Consider the following 9,216-nt stretch of genomic DNA (forward strand, 5'->3'; position numbering starts at 1 on the left):
GAATAATCTCCGGGCATCCAGATCACCTCAAGGAGGGCCATGAGATTATGTGGTGGTGCCATACTGGACCGGAACCAGAACCAGCCTCCATCCAACCTCCCGGGTGTTCTGTTTCCGGCCATGATCTCCAAGGTGCTTCCTTGAAATCCATCCTCCCAGTGAGGATTTGGAGGGGGCGAGGGGCTCTAGAATTGAGACAGTGTGGCCTAGTGGAAAGAGCCCGGGTCTGGAAGTCAGGGGACCTGGGTTCTAATCCCAGCTCCATCACTCACCCTCGGTGTAACCTTAGGCAAGTTACTTATCTTCCCCCGAGTTACTTATCTTCTCTAGGCTCAGTTTCCTCATCTGGTTAAATGGTTTTTGATACCCACTTCTCCCTCCGCCTTAGGACTTTGGACCAGAGGTGACATCTGAGAGCCAGCTGAAGTGTGTCCCTGAACACCTGCGAAGGCAACTCGGACCAGCGTGGAAGAAAAGGAAGAAGCAGGGGCTTCTAGGTGTAAACTAGAAAGACCGGAGCTTGGCGGGTGTTGGGAAGCAAGGAGGAGAGGGCGGGTTTGTTGGGGAACAAAGAGTCTCACTGAAGCAGGGAGGATGTGGGGCGGAGGCAGAGAGGCAGCATGGTTTAGTGGAAGAAGCATGGGCCTGGAAGTCAGAGGAACTGGGTTCTAATCCCAGTTGCCTGCTGTGTGGCCTTGGGCAAGACGCTTAACTTATCTGTGCCTCAATTTCCTCATCTGTAAAATGGGGATTCAATGTCTGTTCTCCTTCCTACTTAGACTGTGAGCCCCGTGTGGGACAGGGACTGTGTCTGACCTGACTATCTTGTATCTACCCCAGTGCTTAGATGCTTAACAAATACCATAAATAATAATAATAATGTTGCGATTTGTTAAGCGCTTACTATGTGCCGAGCACTGTTCTAAGCGCTGGGGTAGACACAGGGGAATCAGATTGTCCCACGTGGGGCTCACAGTCTTAATCCCCATTTTACAGATGAGGTAACTGAGGCACCGAGAAGTGAAGTGACTTGCCCAAAGTCACACAGCTGACAAGTGGCGGAGCTGGGATTCGAACCCATGACCCATAACAATAATGATAGTGTTAGGGGTAATAATAATAATAATAATAATTGTATTTGTCTAGTGCTTAACTTTGTGCCAAATGGTCTACTAAGTTCTGGGGTAGATGTGGGTAAAGACTGTCTCTCTTTGTTGCTGAATTGTGCTTTCCAAGAGCTTAGGACAGTGCTCTGCACGCAGTAAGTGCTCAGTAAATACGATCGAATGATGACTGAATGAATTAAAAAGTTCAGTGTAGGTAGAGAGGGGGTGGAGAAAGAGAGGCAGAGTTGCTGGGGCGAGGAGGGGTCAAATAGGGCAGCGAGATGCCTGCCAGGTTGGGAAGAAGGCAGGGGAGGGAAGAGCTTAGCTAATTCCTTCTCTCGGCTCCCCGCTCGGCAAGTTTTCCTGGGACTGGCAACTAGAAAATCCTGGGCACCCCTTTGCCAACCCCTTGATGTAACTCGCGGGGGTTCATGAGGGCACAGAAAGGACACATGCATACCATTCGGTGGAAATTCTAGAACCTAGGGGCTCCCCCCAACTCCCCTCCGTGTCACTGGGGGCTCCCCTGACCCCGCTCCATCGCTTCATCTCCTCACAGCCTCCCAGAGACACCAGGAGTCGAGGGGTAGAAAAAAATCAAACTAGCGACACCAAGACATCCGGCGCCACGGCGGGAACTGCCAGAAGATGGGCCAGATGAAAACTGGACTCTCCAGTTCCAGACCGGACAAATGGCCGCTCTCCCTGCATCTCCCGGTGGATTCTGATGAACAAACTGCTACTCGACCAGAATGAACTCTAAAGAAGAGCTGGGGAGGTCAGCGGCGTGGTCACCGAAGGTGTGGCCGATGCCCAGTTCTTCGTTCAAACGTATTTACTGAGCACTTACTGCATGCAGAGCACTGTACTGAGCGTCTGGGAGAGGATGACCTAACTGTAGCAGACACACTCCCAGCCCACGAGGAGCTAACGGTTCTTCCGGCGGGTGGCTGTCCGTGGGCTACGGCTGGGCCGCGAGCCTGCCTTAAGGGTAAACCAAGGCTCAGGCCCAATCCCTCTCTCCCTCCTGCTGGGTCCTTCTTCCCGACACAGTGTCCAGGTCCCAGTCTTTCTCCAGGTCAGGATTCCAGGAGGCCCCCACCAAAACCCAAGTGAGAGAGGGGAATCGGAAACACAGGGCTGTTTCCCAACTCGGGGCGGCGGAGGGTGGGAGTTTACAGCGTGCCACCCTCCTCCACCCCCAGAGACTTACCAAACCCTTGCTTTCCGGGCCAGGGAGGTGAGTGAGACAGCCTCTCTGGGGGGGGCCAATCATTAACCGGTCTTATCTCCTGGAGCCCAGGGCTTCGCTGACCTTTCCTGGTGGATCTGGGTCTCTCCAGGCCGGACTTTTCCCTCTCCCTCCCACAGACCCCTCCGTTCTCCTCTGAGGAGCTGGGAGGGCGGCGGCCGGATCCCCCCAGGCCGAGACCTTCCGGCCTGGGTGGGGCAACCCGCCCACAGGCAGGGGAATAAACACGATGACCCCCAGGAGTGGGGGGGCCTAGGAACTCGTTGGAGGAGGCCGGGGGCTCGGGCCTATGAATTTGTTGAATTATTTTGGTTTGAGGGAGTTGAGCGTTTCGACATGTTCTGGGCCCATAAAAACGGTATGTTACCTTCTGCTCTGAAACAGAGAGACCCCGCGAGGGGCAGGGAGAGCTCGCTCCGCCCCGGGAACAGAGCGCTGCTTCCCTCGGGGAGCCCCGGGGTTTGTACGGGTGAAATTCGGTCACCGTTCCCACCCAGCCCTCTCGGGCCGCCGCTGCCCTCTGCCCTCCCCTGCTAACTCTCCCCGTCCCACTCTCCCCTTCCACCCTCAGGGCCGCACACCCCAAAGCAAACAGCTCTGGGAGTCCCAGAGGCTCAGCCAACCCTTTGCTTGTTTGTTTTAATTCTCCAGGAGAGACACCGTGTCGCCCGGGGAGTGGGTGGGAGGCCGGCCGGGAGGAGGGGGTCGGCCCGTGCCGATGGCCCGGGTCCAGTCCAGAGTCGGCTGGAGCCAGGGGGCCGGAAAAGGCCTACGAGGGGGCCGAATTAAGCACCAGCCTTTCCCAGCATTCCGAGTGATTGACTTCTCCTCTCTCCCTCCCCTTACTGGGCTTGTCTGTCGTTCCTCCAGAGAGCAGTAGGTTTCCTCCTCTCCAGTGCCCTCGAGGAGCGAGGACTGAGTCTCCCTTTGCTCTTCTTTGGCTCTCAGCGCTGTCTGTCCTCCATCAGTTTCCTCTGTTCACCCTAAACGCCTCCCTCCACCAGGCACCTCAGCCTTCCATCACTGGCTATGGCTTCATCTCTTCCTCCCAGGATTCTGCCTTGGGCCCTGCCTCTCTGTGGCTTGTCCCTGCGATCTCTCCGGATCAAACTCTCTGATTAGGGTTGCTCTCTCCCACTCCTGTCTTTGGGAAAAAAAACCCCACCCTTTCCCCCATCTCTGACTCACTGTAGCTGCCACCGCTCAGATTGGTCCAAAATCCATCCCGTCCTGGCGTCTAGTTAGCTGTTAATCGATAGGTGGCATCGACTGAGCACTTACTGTGTGTAACGGCGTCGAACTAAGCGCTTGGGAGAGGACAGTACAACAGAGTTGGTCGACATCTTCCCTGCCTACAATGACCTTATAATCTTTCCCCACTACGGCCACCCCCACGGTCCCCTCACCTGGAACACCTTAATTACCGGAGTCCTGAGGCTGGAAGAGACCATGAGAGGTCATTTCTTCCACCACCCACCCTGGGCAAACCAGGCAAGATGACACCTAATTGATCCTGTTTCTAGAGTCATAAAATAACAGAACGCCTAGTCCAGTCTGTCTTGCTCAAAATCTTCAGGAAAGGCCTTCTCCATCTCCCTTGGTAACCCTCTCTGTTGGGAAGTACCTCCTCGTAACTATCCCAAGCCCCTCTCGCTGTAGTGTCAGTCCACTTTTTGTCAGACGCTCAGCGGAGAAAGCCTAGAGCGGACGCCCTCCGTTTAACAGTCCATCGAGCGCTGAACACTTTTGATTATGCATCTCCCCCGACCCTTCTCTTCCCCAAGCTGGACGCTCCTAGCTCTTATAGCTTTTTCTCAGGGCCCTTTTCCCTCTTTCGCCTCCTTCCCCCATTTCCCTCTTTTGCTTGTCAGTCAATCTGGGATCCCCCTCCTTTTGTCTCCCCATCTCCGCTCTGCCCTTCTCTCGGGTCAGCGTCCAGCTCTGCTTCTCCTCGTGCGTCCTCCTCTCCTCCTCGGCGCCTCCCAGCCACCGGTGTCCTTTGGGGGAGAAAGGAATGGCGAGCGTGAGGGTTTAGAATTAACACCCTTGAGTCGTGTTGAGCCCCTTCAGTGAGAAGTGGTGACGAGGACGTCAGTACAAAGTACGATTATTATGCTTCTGGCATGATCACTGCCTTCTTTGTCTTCTCTCCCCCTCCTGGCTCCACGCCTCCTTTCATGCTGCTCTCCCCCCACACCCCCATCATCACCTGGAACAACCTTCCTTTTGACATGAGCCAAAGAACCTCTTTTTCCTCTTCGGATTTCTTCTCTGAACCTTTTCCTTCCCCGTCCTTCCCCAGGGGAGTGGTCAAGACGGCCCGGGCCACCCATTTGCCCACTGGCCCCTTCCCCTTGGGAGGGCAGGGGAGGAGGAGGAGGCTGCCAGGAGCCAGTCGAGACTCTCTACCTGTTAGTGAAGATATTCGGATCGTGGTTCTAGATCCGGCGCCGTCAGCGACAGAACCCAAGGTGATCTTTTCAAACTCCCGGGGACTCGGCTTCCCCGCTGAAGAAGGATAATCCCAGTCCCTTCCAACCTCTGTGGAAGGGCAGATGGGATGATCTTTCTGAAGGGAGACTGAGCTGTCTGGAGGAAAAGGGGTTTAGTGTCCATTAGTAGTCATCGGGTCTCCTCTGCCGTGGTTGAGGAAGGGAGGCCTTCTAGAGCCAAGTCTGCCGTTCTGCGGGCTCCGTGCCCTCTGCTTTCGCTCCCAAGAAGAAACTTGGAGGTGCATTTGAGAAGGCAGGTGGGTGGATGGGTTGGTGGGGGTGGACTTCCTGGGAGTTGAGAGTCTCTGGGAAACCCAGGAGCGAAAGGTGCCAGGGCTTGGGTTCCCATCCATCAGGTTGGCCCGGGCCAATGGGAAGGAGGCCCGAGATGAGGTTCAGAACCGGCATGAGTGGAGGATCCTGAAAAAATTCACATGAAACTCCTGAAGGGTTATAGCATCGGCCTTGATATGAGGTGGGGTGGAACAGAAATTCCACCCCTTCCCACCAACTCACTCCCCACCGACCCCCCACAAGCCATTCCCCAGCTTGTAATAAAAATCTACGGGTGTGTGTATCGGCTCTTCAGCCCTTACTCTTCCATCCCCCCATCTCCACCCTCCCCCCGGCCCTGGTCCTGATCCTTCTGGCAGGGCACTGGGCTCCTTTTCCCCATTAGTCACTTATTTAGATGCAGGGAAAGCTCCCTGTAATGAACTCCTTCCTAAAAAAAAAAAGAAACCCAAAAAACTTCCCCTCAACAGAGTTTCCCACTGAATCATTTCTTATGCTTGAAAACACCTCTATTCCAAAATGCAGCTATAACAGAGTCCACCCAAATAGGTCCCTTCCAGTTCATTGTGAAGGGATTTTACCACAGTCAGTTCATGCTCCTGCCTACCCAATGGACTGTTTGATCTCTGTGTGTCTCTGGGTTTCAGTGTGTTCTATATTAGAAACTAACGCTCAAAGGTCGCATGGCCTGGGCTTGGGCACGCAGTTACTCTGGGCTGAAGATGATGATGAAGTGGATGATGGAGATGATGATGATCTCTAGACCGCAAGCTCCCCGTGGGCAGGGAATGTGTCTACCCAGTCTGTTACACTGTACTTTTCTCAGCACTTAGTACAGTGCTCTGCACACGGTAAGCACTCAATAAATACCACTGAATGATGGATGATGATTACGATAGGCAGAGCCCTCTCCATTGGTTTCACGGTGGCCCAAGACAAGGTCTATCACCAAAGGGGGGTTCTATGTTAGAAGTCCAATTCCCAGAATTCTTTGGGGCCATGATCCTAAAATCTTACTCAGAGCTTAGAACAGTGCTTGGCACTTGTTAAGCGTTTAACAATACCATTTTTATTATTACTATTATTACAGTTGCCTTCCCCCCACCACCCCCCTACAACCCAGGAACCGGTCTAGACCAGCAGGTCTGGAGGGTCGGGGGCATGTTGAGGGGGAATCCGTTCTGATCTGGACGATGGCCTCGACCCCAGGACACCCCCAGACTAGAGATGAGGGAACCAGGGAGAGAAAGATACCCTCACTCACACCCTAAGCTACTCCAGACAGGAACCTCAGACCCACCTGTGTCCCCAGAGATAGGTCGGAACTGGACTGGCCTCTGTGGGGTAGGAGAGAGTGGCGTATTGTCATAATGGATTTCCTGTGGAATCACCTTCCCCCTCCCTGTTCATGGGATCTGCTGAACTCTCCTCCTCCTCTGCACACTGCCCCTTGGGGGCAGAGCCCGATGCTTGAGCCTGCAAAGGTAACCCAAAGGGTGAGGGCGGGTCGGAGGTCAGTGCGCCTTCTTCCTCCGGCCGGGAAGGGGATGGGGGAGCCAGCCCTGGGCACCATCATCTCCCGGGAGGACTACCAGGGCCCAATTACCATGCACTGGAGCCTCCTGAGACGTGCATGTACCCAGGTCTCGGGCTTGGGAGAGCTAGGCCCGATCTAGGCCAGACCCAGCCTGGCAGGAAATCCTGGACTGTGGCCCTGCCAGTGGACTTGGCGAGGGTGACTTCAGAGCCATGGGCTCCAAGAAGAACTTGTTCCCAAGCAGCCTGCTGCCTGTCAGTGCCCTGAGAGCTGCCAGCCGGAGTTGTCCCTTTCCTCCATAGAGATTCTCTGAACGCCACCCCCCCCCCACGGCCCCCACCCCTCAGCACCACCACCGCAAGAGACCCGGGATCAAAGGAGGAGGAGGGAAGGGAGGGGCACGAGAGAGAGAGGGCAGAGTGTCCAGGCCCAGTTTGGGTAGTGCAAGGAAAGACTACAGGGGCAGGGGGCTGGTCTACATGACCTCTTATGGTTTTTTCCAGCCCAACTATGAAGTTGCAGCTCTATTTTAAAATCATGCCATAGCCTGTTGGAGAGGGAGTCAGGAAGTCATTTCCCGCCCGAAACAGCCCCTGGGGGAAATGAACGGGGTTGGGGGGGCGTAATGATACCAAAAAGGGTAATAACCATAGTAATAACAATAACAACAACAAAAATAATTGGGGTATCCGTTAAGCACTTACAGTGTGCCAAGCACTGGACTAAGTCCTCTGGTTGAAACAATCTAAGCAGATCAGATCAAGCCTTGTCCCAAGGGAGGGATCACAGTCCAAAAGAGAGGGCGAACAGGGGTCTCAGCCCCATTTTCACCAAAGTCAAGTGACATGCCCCAATTCACACAGCAGGCACGTGGCAGAGCCGGGACGAAAACCCAGGCGTCCCGCTTCGGAGGCCCGTGGTCTTTCCGCCAGACCGCACTGCTGTGCCGACCGGATCGTTGGGATGAAGGGAAGGAGGCGGGGGCCAGGAGCGCTGGTGGGGGGTAAGGCAGGAATCGGAGGGCCCCGAAGGAGAGAGGCAAGGAGCGGAAAGAGAGGCAGAGGATGGAGGGGGGTGGGCTGAGCACAGAGAAGCAAGGACTGAGGGAACTCAAGGGAGAGAAGCAGAGGGGCGGCGGCTAGGGGCACCGGGGAAAGAAGAACGGAGGCCGGAGGCGTTGGAAAGAGAGGAGCAGGGTGGAATGGAACGAGTCTTGGCCGTCTCGAGAAGGAACACGAAGGCTAGAGGTCGGTCCCAGGGACTCCAAGGTGGGCATCCTAAAAACCTAGGGCCTCGTGAAACGTCATCCCCCCCCCCCCCCCACCCCCCGACCCGGGAGGGGTGGTTGACCGGCTTCTGCAGCTGGGGGTGAGAGCACCATAAAGAGTGGAGGAAAGGCCCAGGGAGAATTCCGGGACATTCGGATGTTAAATGAACAACGGCTAAACGACACAAGGAATAACGCGCAAGTCGGCCGCTATGACGTCTGAGGCAGGAGCTGAGGCACTTCGCGGGATAGGACTCCAGTGCTGGGTGGGAGAGCTAGAGAGCAGCTGCTGGAAGGGCAGGGTTTTAATGTGCTTTTGCGCTGGCATGTTGTTTTTAATCATAAAGCCGGACTCGGCTCCCTCCGGTTCCCCCGTGGCCGCTGCCAGCTCCTTCGGAACGCCGGCCGGTCACAGGGGACTCTGTCGGCCGGACCGCTTCTCGGGGCAGAGCCAGGACCTGTCGGGGGGAGAGAGGCCGCGAGGGCCCAGTTCCCGGGAGCGTGGCCCACCGATGTGTGGGGCAGACGCCTTCTGTGGGGAAAGCGGGGATGGTGTGGAAAGAGAAATCCTAGGAGTGACGAGAGAGGCGGGGGAGGCAACGAGAGGCCGAGAGGACTGACTTTCCCGAATCCAACCTCGTTGCCCCCCCCGGGACCCATTTTCTCACAGTGGGCAGAACTCTGGGGGGCCACCCACCGGACGGGGCCCGCTGGGGCGAGGGGGACGAGAGGGCCGCCGGAGTGGGAGCGGACCACGGAAAATGGGCCGAAAAACGGTGCCTTGGCTATTTAGAGGAACTCCCTGGTCCCGAATGCCCTCTTCTTCCTGCCAAGTGAAGACGGGCAACCGAACGCCGCATCCCTCCGAATGGCCTAACGGAGACACCACGGGATTGCCCGAGGACCCCTAGCCCCGCGGCTGGGAGTGGTCCCTGGGGACAATCCATCGATCTCTCGGTGGTATTTATCGAGTCCTCGCTACCGGTCGATCTCTCAGTGGTATTGATCGAATCCTCACTCCGTGCAGAGCGCTGTGCTGAGTGCTTGGGAGAGTCCAACGGGCGGTATTAGCGGACTCGTCCCCTTCCCAAAAAGAGCTTACGGCCCAGAGAGGGAGGCAGACCTTGACGGGAATAAATAAGTGATTGATACTGTATAATTTCAAGGCAGGTCCCGGAGTGCCGTGGGTTTGGGGCCCACTCGGTGGCAGGGGGGAACCCCAAACCTAAAAATGCCCAAGGGTCAAGCAGCCTCTTGGAAGGAAGGAC

This window comes from Ornithorhynchus anatinus, chromosome 19 (genome assembly GCF_004115215.2).
Source record: "Ornithorhynchus anatinus isolate Pmale09 chromosome 19, mOrnAna1.pri.v4, whole genome shotgun sequence".
NCBI lineage: Eukaryota > Metazoa > Chordata > Mammalia > Monotremata > Ornithorhynchidae > Ornithorhynchus > Ornithorhynchus anatinus.